Here is a 15177-nt window from a genome sequence, read left to right on the forward strand (position 1 = left end):
ATGTTCGAGGCATCAAGGTGGCGGATGGCGCTCCAGAGGTAAATCACTTATCATTCGCAGATGATAGCCTCTTATTTTTCAATGCCACTCCTGAGATGGCGATGAGGGTGAACTCGTTGTTACAACGTTACTGTGAGGCTTCAGGCCAGCGAGTCAACAGGGACAAGTCATCAATTCTCTTCAGCAAGGGTTGTGCGGATTCTTTGAAGCAACAATTGAAGCAAATCTTAGAGGTGCAGAACCAAAAATTGTCAGACAAATACCTTGGCCTTCCAGCTGATGTGGGTAGAGCAAAGGAAGGGTCCTTTAAATATCTAAAGGATTGTATATGGAAGCATGTGCAAGGTTGGATGGAGAAGGCGTTATCGGTCGGTGGTAAGGAAGTGCTAATTAAATCAGTTGCTCAGGTGATCCCTAATTTTTCCATGGCCTGTTTTAAACTGCCTCAAGGCCTTTGCCAGCACATCAATGGTTTGTTGAGGAAATTTTGGTGGGGATCTAAGAAAGGCGAGAGGAAGACTGCCTGGGTTTCATGGGAAGTCATGTCACAGCCTAAGAGCATGGGTGGCATGGGCTTCCGCGATATTGAGCTTTTCAACTTGGTGTTACTTGCGCGACAAGCATGGCGGCTGCTGACTCAGCCGGATTCCCTCAGTGCCAGGATCCTTCGAGCGGTATACTACTCATCCTCTTCAATCCTCGAAGCAGAGTTAGGGAAGAACCCATCACAAGTATGGAGACCCATCATCGAGGGACGAGATGCACTTAAGTTGGGTCTTCTGGAGCGCATCGGATCGGGAGAGAGGACTAATATTTGGCATGATAATTGGATCCCCCGCGACTTTAAGCTTCGACCGGTGTGCCCGAAATCCCAGAACCCTCCCCAACTTGTTTCTGAACTTATTAACCCGATCACCTGTACATGGAATGGCACGATGCTACATGAGCACCTGCACCCGATGGATGTTGAGGCAATCCTCAATATTCCCCTTAGCAACAAGGTTCAGGAGGACTTCTGATCGTGGCATTACGACAGAAGAGGGATCTTCACAGTGAGCTCAGCCTACAAACTGCTTGCAGCGACAAAGCAACAATGCACGGACTGGTTGGAGCACAACGATGGTCACTCAAACATCGCAGCAGATAGACGTTCATCGTCCAAACTCTGGGGAGCGGCGGTGCCCTCAAAAGTCCGTGTTTTCGCCTGGAGACTAGCCAAAACATCCATACCCACAGGGGCGGTTCGACAACACAGAAGCATGACTGATTCCGCTGAATGTTGCATTTGTCACGCGGCGGTGGACACATGGAGGCACGCCCTCTTTGACTGCCATATGGCTCACTGTGTATGGGCGCTTGCTGATGAGGATATCACTGGAACAATCATCTCCAACTGAACGGACGACGCTAAATTGTGGATGTTCTGGTTGGTGGACACTCTTCCCACGACGGATTTGGCACGTGTGCTTTTAACGATGTGGGCAATATGGTGGGCGAGGCGTCGAGCTATTCATGACGAGCAGTTTCAGAGCCCCCTCAGTACCCATATTTTCATCACCAAATTTTTGGTGGAGCTAGATCAGATCCCAGAAAGGGGGGCACGTACCAGGGACCTGCATGCACAATCTAAGGACCTGCATGTAAGGCCCAGGGGCATGCATGCACCACCCAGGGACTCGCAGGGAGCGACTGCAGGCGCGGGAAAGCCAGCGCGCTGTGCATGGCTGCCGCCGGTGGCCCACTATACCAAGATCAACGCAGACGGCGGGTTCTCCAAGATTGGAGACAAGGGTGCTTCTGCTGTGGTGTGTCGCGATAAAAACGGAAACTATCTAGTGGCCTCAGCGATCATTTTTGAAGGCCTTCTCGATCCGGTGATTCTCGAAGCACAGGCTTGTAGCGAGGCACTAGCACTCGCTTCGGATCTACAAGTTCAGTCTATAGTGTGGCCACAGACTGCCTAGAAGCTGTATCACGCGAATCAAGGACGACTCCCCATGCAAGTTTTTCCCAATTCTCCAAGATATCAAGCATCAAAGAGCAGCGTTTAGTGCGGTGGAGTTTATCCACGAAAGTCGGAAACATAACGGAGAGGCTCATGCGTTAGCTAAAGCTGCCGCATCTCTCCCCCCCGGGCGCCATGTGTGGCTTGGAACTTTGCCCGATATTATCTGTATTCCCATGACTTTGCATGCTTAATAAAGGATACAGATTTCGCTCAAAAAAAACTAGTTGATGACATCAGCTTACATCAGGTGATTGAGACCATACTATAACTTAGCTAGCAGAGTTCCAGGCGGTCCCACAAACTAAACACTGCCCCCCCTCCTCCTCCCCCTAATTTTATTTTCAGGGGGTGAGGCCTACTTTGGCAACTAAAATCCAATCACAAACTTCCACGTCATATTATTTTTAAGTCAACCTGTAAAAGCCTGTATAATTCCATATGTGTAGGGAAATACACTTTGGTTCCTGTTTGTATATGCATCCTATATGGGGATTTTTTTAATATTTTAATAAAAAGTCAAAATAGATAAGAACTATTTTGACAAAACACTTGACTTACTTTTGCACTGATATATAAATGTCGACGAAAAAAAACTAAAGTTGACCTTACATCAAAAAAGACAAAATTTATTTGCTACTTCCTCCGTTCCAGATTGTAATGCGCATAGTTTGCATCGCAGATACGAATGCGTGCGCTGGCATTGGAGTTTGGACGAAAAAGCCCCCACTCCCCCGCGGGCTAGGATGACAAGAGTACTAGTACTACTAGTACACCCCATCTCCTCAACTCTCCATTTATGCAGTTAGCAAGCTGGACACCGCGAGCGTGTGCTCAAGTCGGAGAAGTGCAGCGTGCCGTCACGGCTTGGTCTTGCCGGCTGCGTGCCCTCATGATTTGCTGTCGCTGGCCATGGACGCGGTGGTGCCGGAGATGCCGGACCTGAACGTGGAGAAGCCGGCCGTGGACGCGGGGCACAGCTATGGCGGCACGACGGCAGGGTGTCGGGGACGGCCACGAGCGCTGCTGGCAAAACTCGAGGCGTGGCTGCTGGGTGCGTTGGCGGCTGGTGGACGAGCTCCACGTGTGCGCCGAACTCCCGCGGCTGGTGGCCCTGCTCCCCGGTGTCTGCGTGCTCGTGCTGGAGCCATTCTCCGGGATGAGGCCAGGGTAACAGTGGCGCCAGAGATGCCGACAAGTGACACCAGTTGTGAGATTCCGGCCGTGGACGCGGAGCCGCCGGATGCGGTCGCGACGACGCTGGAGGCCGGCCGTGGACGCGGAGCCGTCGGATGCGGTCGCGACGACACCGGAGGCCGGCAGTGGACGCGCAGGTGCCGGATGCGGTCGCAACGACGCCGGAGCCCGGCCGTGGACGCGGAGGCGCCGGATGCGGAAGCGATGATGTCAGAGACGCCGGCTGTGGACACGACTACGCCGGAGGCGGACGCAGAGATGCCGGACACGCCGGCCTCCCATCTCCTCAAGTTTCCGCCGCCGCGTGCATTCGTTGGTGCTGGAGGAAGGGGATAAAGACAAGCGCTGCCGCGGGGCTAGTTTCGTTCAGAAGTGCCTAAAGTAGCTAATACGCACTACATATCGGAATATCGCCAAAAAAATTATACACACTATATAGAGGAACGGAGGGAGTATTATAGGTCACTATTCACATTATTTTAACCAAAAATTTGTCTTTTTTGAAAAGAAGTCAAAAAGATATATTTTTTTGTGGATTTTATTTCTCACGAGTACAATACTCCCTCCGTTCCTTGATATAAGGTGTATAGATTTTTTAGAAAAAGTTCGAAATATAAGGTGTCTTGCGTTGCACCACTCTTTGAATAAATTTTTTAGGGATTTGATTACATTTACTTATATTAGACAAACTCCTCTATTTTCTCATGTCAATTAGTCAGGTGTAATCTCGCCCAAAACATGTGAAATTTTCACTCCACGTGCGTTTTTTAATTTTTGTGCCAAAAACTATACACCCTATATTTAGAAACGGAGGGAGTAGAAGGTCAAGTTTATTTCAAAAATATTTTCAAGAATTTTTGACTTTTTGTTGAATTACTAATTTTTTTTCTCATATAGGATGTATATATGTCCTCATAGACCAAAAGTTCCCCTCCCGTACGTGTAGCATTATTGTCCATGTATGCATGTTCACGTTTCGTTGCGGGCAAGACAAGGCAATCATCCGATCCCCTTTTAATCCGGGCGCTTAACTAGAAAGGGACTGTCTATTTTACATTTGACTGATTTTCAATTCGATATCAATCAAATTTTCTGACCACTGCAGACACCTGTATTTCTACAAAACTACCAAGAAAATGAATCTGCTCGTATCCACTAAACGGGTCGGGCTGGAAAAAACAGACCGGGTTGTCAACTAAACCAAAAATAACAAAGAAACCTCCAGCTGATCCCTGGACCCAGCAGCTTCCCTGGACCACACCTTTATACGTTGGACACAAACCATCGACGACACCTGAGAAAAATTTCCCTGAATATCCAATGAAAAGTAGAACAAACGGGGAAATCAGAAGACCGCTTCAACCTCTACAAAACACAAAAAGAGAAATGCATTACAAAAATAGGACTATAACATAGTACATTGGGGAAAATTTAGCAACCAATAGAGAAGATATGATAAAGTGCAAAGAAAGATCAATATCAAAAATACTAACCACATTTCTTTTTCCAGCACATGATAACTTCCTCTTTAAACATTTCACTTTCTGAAAAAATTAGTACGACAATCAATAATCAACAACAAAACGATAAGACATCAGAATAACAACACATAAACTCAAAACAACACAAGAAAACACATACATGATCCATATAGAAGTCGAAGAGAGCTTCGTCAAGCCCTCCATCATCACTAGAGATTTCCTGTTAAAGGCATACACATAAATTAATAAAATGAAAAGATTTTTTTAATAATTAAAACTAGGGAAGCAAAAGAAATGAATACCAAGGACATAGGATGAGAACCATCAGCTGCAAAATCATTAGGAACAAAAGGATCATTCAGAGAACCAGCACTCTCAAGAGAAGAGACTAGGGGTACATCCTTGTGAGATACTTTCCACAGACTCCCCACTGAACCAAACCTAAAAATACAAAGGCAAATGAAGCAGAAGCAACCACTAGTCGATATATTAAACGCATGGCTGAATATTAAAGTGCAAACTAGGAAACTGACAAAAACTGCAAGGCATGCAACAATTACAGTCCTCAACCACACAAATTACAGTGTAATATTCTAGGGAAATACAGTGTAAAACTCTGGAGAATTACGAATGTAAGTCACAGAACAATTACAATACTCAACCATGCAAATTACAGTGTAATAATACTCTAGCGAAATACAATGTAAAACTATGGTGAATTACACTATTACATTGTAAAACTCTAGGGAATTACATAGTAAAACACTGGAGAAAATACATTAAAAGTCATGCAACGATTACAGTCCTAACCCACACAAATTACACTGTAAAACTTTGCCGATTTACATTGTAAGCCCAATAGGAAAATACACTATACAATTACAGTCTTAACCCACACAAATTACACTGTAGAACTCTACTCATTCACGGTCTAAGCCCAACAGGAAAAATGAACTGTACAATTACAGTCCTCACCCACAAAAATTACAGTGAAAAACTCGGCTCATTTACAGTGTAAGCCCTAGGAAAAATACACTGTAGGCCCTACCACAATTATAGTCCTCACCCACAAAAATCATAGTGTAAAACTCTACTCAATTACGGTGTAAGCCTAGGAAAAAGACACTGTAAGCCCATACCACAAATTACAATCCTCATCCACACAAAATACAGTGTAAAACTCTGCTAATTTACAGTGTAAGTCCTATGGTTAATTGCAGTGTAACAGTCTAGGAGAAATACAATGTAATCCCTACCACAAATTACAGTCCTCACCCACACAAATTACAATGTAAAACTCTGCTGATTTATAGTGTAAGCCCTATGGTTAATTACAGTGTAAAACTCCAGGAAAATACACTGTAGGCCCTACCACAATTACAGTCCTCAAACCAAGCTAGTTACACTGTAAAACTATAGGAAAATACATTGAAAAAATAAGGTGATTTACATTGTAAGTGAATCACAGTGTAAAACTACGGTGAATTATAGTATAAGCCCTACCACAGTGACAACACTGCTAATTACAGTACCATACAAAATACAGTGTAAAAATCTGGGGGAATTATAGTGTAAAACTAGGGTGAGTTACACTGTAAGCCCTAAAACCATACAACAACTACATCACTCATCAATCCAAATTACATTGAAGGGGTATTACAGTGTAACTTTGGGGAGATACAGTGAAGAAGCACAAGAAATACAGAGGAAAATAACCTATGGGACTACAATCAAACATAATACAGTGAACTTCAGAAAATACATTACAAAAAATCATCAGGCATAAAGCTGCAGCAAAAGAAAACTAGGGGATATACAGTCTAAGTCAGAGATACATCACACAGAAATTCAGAAATACAGTCTAAATCACAGTATGATGAAGGCATTGCTACTACACATGCACAGTGAAGAACAGGGGGTATTACAGACTAGAACAAGGGCAAATACAGCAGGTGGAAAATGTGGGGTAATTACAGTGTAATTCAGATATTACAGTAACAACACATGGAGCACGACATGCAGCACGACAGTACAGTGATGAACATTCAGATAAATATCAAACCTAACAATGGCAAATACATGGAGCACAACAGTACAGTGATAACCATTGAGATAAACATAAAAAGCTCCGAAAACGACCAACCTAACAGCGTCAATGAGGAGATCAAACCTAAAACTTAAACCTAACAACGGAGCACAAGGGATCCGCGGCGAACTGAAGCGAGCAAAGGGGACCCGCGGCAAACTGACGCGAGCAGAGGTGATTACAAGGCCAACAGACAAGAGCAGAGGCGATTTCCGACGGGAACTGACCCGAGCAAAGGGGATCCACGACGAACTCCATGGATGAGCGTCGGCTAACAAAAAACTACACTAACCAACAGCTAAACAACATCAAAAGGTGAATCACAGCGCGCAATCAGGCGACCACAAATTCGAATGACGGCCAATTGAAAAACACTCAACTGAAAAATAGCAAAACCGATTAGAAATCACAACTTCGACAAAATCGGTGTGGCACCGATCGATCATCCTACTACGCATGTATTGATGGCGCCACCGGCCGTCGTGGGTTTCTCCGACCTGCCGACGGAGGCGATGGACGAGATCGCCCGGCGCTCCGGCCCCCTCGACAACGTGCTCCGCTCCGCCGTCTGCAAGTCCTGGCGCCGCGCGCTGAGGACCGCGCGCCTCCGCCTGCTCGGACGACTACCCAACCGCCTGTACTACTTCTACATGCTGCCGCCCCCTCGGCGTCCATCACGGGGGGATGCCGCACAGGTCACCCCTGTCCACGGCGATCGCGGTGCCGTCACCGTCCTGTCCGCCCTCGACGACGTGATATCGGACACGCGCGTGATAGGCTGCTCCTACGGCTGGCTCATCGCCGTCAACGACGACATGCTCTCCCGCGGCCTGTATCTGCTCGACCCGTGCACTGGCAGGCGGTTCCGGCTCCCTCGCGTCGTCGACACGCCCCGTGCCCTGGAGAAGCTTCGCCAGATTTCCCGGAAGCTCGGCGCCAACGACCACTTGTACCATAAGGCGGCGCTGGCTCCCGGGCGCCGGCTGGGCACCTACGCGGTGATGCTGCTCCACAGCGACGGCCGCGGCCTGTCGTATCTCAGGCCCGGGGCCGCGTCCTGGACGACGCTGCGCCCGCCGAGGGGGATGCCGCACAAGTACATCGACGTCGTCTTCCACAGGGGCGCCTTCCGCACGGTGAGCTGCTACGGCGAGGTGAACGTGTGGGTGCCGGACGGCGGGGCCGGCCTCCGGACGAGACGGCTCACGGAGCCGCGCATGGATCATCCGTTGGTGTGGGCCGCCCTGGTCGAGTCGGCGTCCCGGGAGGAGCTTCTCATGGTGAGCTGCGGCATGAAGCAGCAGTACCAGTACGAGGTGTTCCGCTGTGACGAGCGGCAGCGCAGGTGGTTCCCGGCCAAGGACCTCGGGGAGACGGCGATCATCATCGGGAGAACCTGCAGCCTGTGCGTCTCGACACGAGGCTCCGATGATGCATCGCCGGGTTTGAAGTTGAATCCGATGACTTCAACTACATGGATGCCTTATGTTGCAGGATTAGACCCGACTTATTGATAGCAGACGGTCCTCTGACAAGGAAACTTCAAACATCGTATCACACTTCAGACTACGAATCATACACTCCTATATCATATACTATATAAGTACTACCTAAGAGAGTCACCCATAAACTTATTTATCTCAACATGCAAACATGTCACTTCACCATACAATTATGATTGGAAAAAGACTCACTACACCATTTAACCATGCAACGCGCAACATCCAAAATTTTCATCAACCAATTTCCGCAGCAACACGCGGGGTCTCCTCTAGTACTAGTAAAGCCATGTTTAAAAGCGGTGCAATCTAATACTAACGTATTTATTTTCACTACTTTTTCTATACAACCATAAACATATCAACGAAGAAAATCTCTTCACAGCTCTTCATATTAAAGAGTAGGACGGTCTTTCTTAAAAGTGTCCATGCCGAATGCGCCGACACGCGACATGTGTGTGTACCACCCATACACGACCTGGCGTATGTAGCATATTTTACCTTTTCTTTTATGTTAACCTGCAAAAAGTGTGCAGGACGTGATTCGAACCGGTGAGCTCCTTGTTAAGTCATTCAGAAAACTCACGTCATGCGAATACTTACATCATTTTTCTTTTTTTCTTATTTCTTCGGATCGTGTCCCACTCAACGAGGAAGTCGTGGGTTTACTTTTTTTTCTAGTTTCGTTTGGCCCAGGAGGTCATGAGTTTACTTTTTTTAATCATTTTTCTTGTTTTATTTGGTGATTTTTCTTTTTTTCTCTCTTTCTCTTTTCCTTTAATTTAAACTCGTGAACTTTTTAAGAAATTGACAAACCTTTTCAAATCCGTTTGACAACGACCGGTTTACTCTAGTGAACCGGACTTTTTCTCACTATTTTTTACTTTTTGTTTCTTTTTTCTTTTTTCTTTTTCACAAAATGCTCGTGCTTTAAAAATTTATTCATGTATTTAAAATATATATATAGACATTAAAAAAATGCATGTGTTATTCAAAACTGCTCAGAATGGCAAAACACGAACATTTTCTAAAAAGAGCAAACACTTATATCCTTTTTCTTCTTTCTTATGTTCGTGTCCCACTGAACAAGGAGGTCGTGGGTTTACTTTTTTTTTTCTAGAATCATTTGGCCAAGAAGGTCGCGTGTTTATTTTTTATTTATTTTTTGGTCTATTTTATTTTCTCTTTCTCTTTTTTCTCTTTCTCTTTTCCTTCTAGTTAAATTCATGAAATTTCCTAAAAATTGACAAACTTTTTCAAATCTGTGTAACAGTGACCGGTTTACTGTAGCGGACCGGTCTCCTTCGCACTATTTCTTTTTTTCCTTTTTTAGAAAATGCTCATGCTTTTAAAATTTTGGAAAAAAAAGTTTTTATTTCTAAAATTATGTTAAAAGTACAAATATTTGCATATACAAAATTATAAAAAAATTCAAAATAAAATGTGCGTTTCTTTCTAAATTGCTCAAAATATCAAAATACAAATATTTGTTAAAAAGGTCGAACAAATTTTGAAGATAAACATTTTTCAAAAACACAATCAAATTAGGATTTTTTAAAAAATTCAGAAAAATAAGAATAAAAATTTGAAACCATTTTTGTTAATTTCCTGGAACATTTTTGTATTTGTGTAGATTTTTTTAAACAAGAATATTTTGAAACTTCTGAACAAATTTTGAAGAGAGTCACCCATGCTAACTTATTTATCTCAATATGCAAGCATGTCATCTCACCATACAATTATGATTGGGACAATGCAGACCTCAATATGCAATCATGCATGGGAAAAGAACCACTACACCATTCAACCATGCATGGGAAAATATTATCCATTCAATTATTTTATTTATATTCAACAAATATTACTACTGATATACGAAATCAAATATAATAAGTCGCATGAATTTTGAATTTTGGTTCTCATGTTCTCAACCAAATTATCATCAACCAATTCCCGCAGCAACGCGCGGGATCCACTCTAGTACTAGTAAGGCTGTGTTAGAAGTGACGCAATCTAATACAGACGTATTTATTTTCATTTCTGCTTCGATACAACCCGTAAAAACATCAATAGAGAAGATCTCTCCATAGCCCTTTTTTTTGAACCGGGCCTTACCCCTTTCCATTACTAAGAACGGAAATACAAACCATTCAAGATAACAGGAGGAGGGAAAGAGGGTAGAGCGAGTTCAAGCATTACCAGAAAACCCACCACATCCGCCCGCCATCGAAACAGATGTCATGGGGCGAAAACTTGGTACACTAACATCAAGTCTATTACAGCCAACCAAAGAACGACCAAACAGACGCAAACCACACATCGGACCACCCAAACTGGTAAGACTAGACAAAAGTATCAGACGACGAGATAGGATGGAGAGGATCGCCTCCAGCTCCAGTTTTCCACCACGCTGAGGCCGCATCTTGGTCTTCATGTCTGGATCGTTTGCTTGACAGGGTCACATAGTTTCATCAGCTGCAGCGTGCCGTTCCTGATCATCTCTGCACCTGCGCGAAGCTCTCCAGCCGCCTCTCCTTTCTGCAAACCTGTCCAGTACAAAAGAAACGAACAGAGGGAGAAAACAATCTCAAAAGGAGTCTTAATCTGTTTTTTCTCAAAGGTGGCTCGATTTATGCGCCAGCCAGATGCCCCAACAAGTAGCAGCTAAGCTCACAGTATAGAAGGTTTCTTTGCCAGGAAGAAATTTACTGCACCAGACGAAATATTGCCAATAGTTGTTAGGGCACATATCAGTGCCCAGCACCACCCCAATAGATCTCCAAACCACCCTAGCAACGGGGCAAGTGAAAAAAGGTGGTTAGAGGTTTCTACCTCCCTGCAGAAAGAGCAACGAGGATTCCCTGGCCACTTTCTTTCCCTCATCACTTGTCTTGTGAGTACCGCGTCTTGAGATAACTGCCATAAAAAGATTTTGATCTTGAGAGGAATTTTTGCTTTCCATATCCACTTATAGTTGCACCCAGCGAGGGGTTTTTCCAACAGTTTTTACACAGATTTGGTAGAAAACTTGCCGTTCTGGTTAAGCCCCAAGGAGACTTTGTCACCATCTCCACTTTTAGCAAGAGGGATGTTATTGATGGTAGATCGCAACACTTCCCACTGCTTAAGCAGATCAGGGGTAAGCCTGCGTCTAAAGAAAGAGCTGCCATTGTCTAAAGAAAGAGCTGCCATTGTTGCCAGCCAACTTGTTCACAGTATAATCTGGAAAATTGCAGATATCAAACAACTGAGGGAACTATTCCTGAAGAGCAGGAGACCCATTAATCGAGTCTTTCCACAACCTAGTGATGTCCCCTATTTTTGTTTCTATTTTTCTGCCCAACATATATACATTTTTTACTTTGAGTAGTGATTTCCAGCAAGGTGAGTCAGAGAATCTGGCAGTAACATCCGCAACAGTTTTGTTGCAAAGGTATCTGGCCCGGACAACATCCTCCAGAGTCCTTTTCGTGTTTCAAGTTTCCACCACCATTTGACCATCAGGCTAATGTTTTGTTTCCGCGGGTCCTTGATACCCAAACCTCCTTTATCCTTGGATCTACAAATTCTACTCCACCTCACAAGGTGGTATCTCTTTTTCTTATTACACCCTTTGTGACGCCCCCGATTCAATCGTACACTAATCATGCACGCAAATGTGTACGATCAAGATCAGGGACTCACGGGAAGATATCACAACACAACTCTACAAATAAAATAAGTCATACAAGCATCATAATACAAGCCAGGGGCCTCGAGGGCTCGAATACAAGTGCTCGATCATAGACGAGTCAGCGGAAGCAACAATATCTGAGTACAGACATAAGTTAAACAAGTTTTCCTTAAGAAGGCTAGCACAAACTGGGATACAGATCGAAAGAGGCGCAGGCCTCCTGCCTGGGATCCTCCTAAACTACTCCTGGTCGTCGCCAGCGGGCTGCACGTAGTAGTAGGCACCTCCAGAGTAGTAGTCGTCGTAGCCGAAGGTGGCATCTGGATCCTGGGCTCCAACGTCTGGTTGCGGCATCCGAGAAGAAGAGGAAAACGAGGGAAAAGAGGGAGCAAAGCAACCGTGAGTACTCATCCAAAGTACTCGCAAGCAAGGAGCTACACTACATATGCAGGGGTATATGTGTAAAGGGCCATATCGGTGGACTGAACTGCAGAATGCCAGAATAAAAGGGGGATAGCTAATCCTGTCGAAGACTACGCTTCTGGCAGCCTCCGTCTTGCAGCATGTAGAAGAGAGTAGATTGACGTCCTCCAAGTAGCATCTCCAAGTAGCATCGCATAGCATAAACCTACCCGGCGATCCTCTCCTCGTCGCCCTGTAGAAAAGCGATCACCGGGTTGTCTGTGGAACTTGGAAGGGCGTGTTTTATTAAGTATCCGGTTCTAGTTGTCATAAGGTCAAGGTACAACTCCAAGTCGTCCTGTTACCGAAGATCACGGCTATTCGAATAGATTAACTTCCCTGCAGGGGTGCACCACATAGCCCAACACGCTCGATCCCATTTGGCCGGACACACTTTCCTGGGTCATGCCCGGCCTTGGAAGATCAACACGTCGCAGCCCCACCTAGGCAAAACAGAGAGGCCAGCACGCCGGTCTAAACCTAAGCGCACAGGGGTGTGGGCCCATCGCCCATAGCACACCTGCACGTTGCGAGGGCGGTCGGAAGCAGAACTAGCCCCCTTAATACAAGAGCAGGCTTACGTTCCAATCCGGCGCGCGCCGCTCCGTCGCTGACGTCTGAAGTGCTTCGGCTGATACCACGACGCCGGGATACCCATAACTACTCCCGCGTAGATGGTTAGTGCGTATAGGCCAGTAGCCAGACTCAGATCAAATACCAAGATCTCGTTAAGCGTGTTAAGTATCCGCGAATGCCGAACAAGGCCAGGCCCACCTGTCTCCTAGGTGGTCTCAACCTGCCCTGTCGCTCCGCCACAAAGTAACAGTCGGGGGTCGTCGGGAACTCAGGCCCACCACTACCTGGATGGAGCCACCTGCCCCTTCAGCCCCCATCTCCAAACAGTATCACCAGTAATGTAACAGTGTAAAGTATATAGTATATGCCCGTGATCACCTCCCGAAGTGATCACAGCCCAGTAGTATAGCATGGCAGACGGACAAGAGTGTAGGGTCACTGATGGAACACTAGCATCCTATACTAAGCATTTAGGATTGCGGGTAAGGTATCAATGACTGTAGCAGCAATGACAGGCTATGCATCAGAATAGGATTAACGGAAAGCAGTAACATGCTACACTACTCTAATGCAAGCAGTATAGAGAAGAGTAGGCGATATCTGCTGATCAAAGGGGGGGGGGCTTGCCTGGTTGCTCTGGCAAGAGAGAGGGGTCTTCAACTCCGTAGTCGAACTGGTCAGCAGCAGCGTCGGTCTCGTAGTCTACCGGAGAGAAGAGGGGGAAGAAATAATGAATACAGAGCAAACAAAGCACCACAAAATATATCAAGGCAATACGCGGTGTTCGGTGTGCCCTAACGCGGTAGTAGGTGATACCGATGAAGGGGGGAAAACCCCCGAGAAAGTATTCCCGGTGTTTCGTGTTTTCGGGCAGAGGAGCCGGAGGGGGAAAGTTGCGGGTTCGATAGGTTAGGGGTGTGTGGCGGACGAACGGACCGCGTATCCGAATTCGTCTCGTCGTTCTGAGCAACTTTCATGTACAAAGTTTTTCCATCCGAGCTACGGTTTATTTTATATTAATTTTAAAAGATTTAAATCATTTTTAGGATTTATTTATTTAATTTAATCAACATTATCCAGAATAGTGTCTGCTGACGTCACCATGACGTCAGCATGACATCAGCAGTCAACAGAGGTGTTGACTAGGTCGCTGACGTGTGGGACCCACTGGTCATTGACTGTTTAGCCTAATCATTGTTTAACTAATCTAACTAATGTTTAATTAAATTAATTAGTTAGTTAGGTTAATCTAAATATGATTAATTAACTTAATTATTTCCTTAATTAAATAATTAATTTAATTATTATTATTATTTTAATTATTTTTATTATTAATTCTCTCTTTTTTTAAACGTTTTGTGCGGGGCCCCCATGTCAATGGCTCAGCGAGAGCCTTAGCGGGCGTTCGGGTAACGGGCACCGGCGTCGCTCGTGCGAAGACCGAGACCGACCCGGGGTGGGGGCAAGGCAAGGCCGTGGCCTCTCGAGGGCGCCGGCGCACTGCAGTAGAGGCCGGTGCGGGTGCGGCGGTGGCTGGGACAAGCGCGGCCCGGCGAGGTGCTTCGCGCGGCAAGGAACGGGGACGGATCGCGGCGACCGCGGCGCGGTCGGCCGGATCGATGGCGATGAGCAGCGGGGCAGAGGGAGTGGCCGGCGGCAGCGCCAGCGGTGGGGAAAGGGGTGCGGCCCGGCGGACGCAGCGGCAGGGGCGCAAGAGGAGCGCGGGCAGTGGCGAGGCGGGCGGCCCTGAGCAGCGCGCAGCAGGCGCAGGCGGCAGCGCTAGCAGGGAGCGGGGCGGGGCGGCGCGGTAGTGGGCCTCGATGGCCGGGGACAGAGAGCCAGGGGAGAGAGGGAGGGAGGCCGGAGCTCACGGCGGGGCGTAGGGTCTCGGCAGTGGGGTCGAGGTGGTCCGGTGACGATGGCGCCGGCGAGGAGGAAGGCGATGGTGGCGTCGGGGGTCGAGGCGGCGAGGTCCAGGCGGCGGCGCGGGCTTCGGACGACGACGAGCGATGGGGCGCGGCGTCGGGGTCGAGGCGATGGGGAAGTGGGGCGCTGGCGTCGCGGGAGGGGGGCAGTTCGTCCCTGATCCAGATCGAATCGGGAGGCGAGAGGAGGGGGAAGAGCGACTGGGGGGAGGGGGCGAGTGGGGGAGTGGGTGACGGGGTGGGGTTAGGGTTTGGGTTGTGGGGGGATATGGG

The 15177-nt window shown here is 46.8% G+C and overlaps 1 long non-coding RNA gene across 1 annotated transcript; it reads right to left on the reverse strand.

The window, feature by feature from the left end:
• Positions 1-4685: 4685 nt before the first annotated feature.
• On the reverse strand, positions 4686-5332 carry LOC123107535 (uncharacterized). Its single transcript, XR_006451691.1, has 3 exons — positions 4986-5332; positions 4844-4903; positions 4686-4746 (listed from the first exon to the last, which is right to left on the reverse strand). It is a non-coding gene; the product is annotated as an uncharacterized lncRNA (long non-coding RNA).
• Between the last annotated feature and the right edge of the window lie 9845 nt (positions 5333-15177).

This window comes from Triticum aestivum, chromosome 5A (genome assembly GCF_018294505.1).
Source record: "Triticum aestivum cultivar Chinese Spring chromosome 5A, IWGSC CS RefSeq v2.1, whole genome shotgun sequence".
Taxonomy (NCBI): Eukaryota; Viridiplantae; Streptophyta; class Magnoliopsida; order Poales; family Poaceae; genus Triticum; species Triticum aestivum.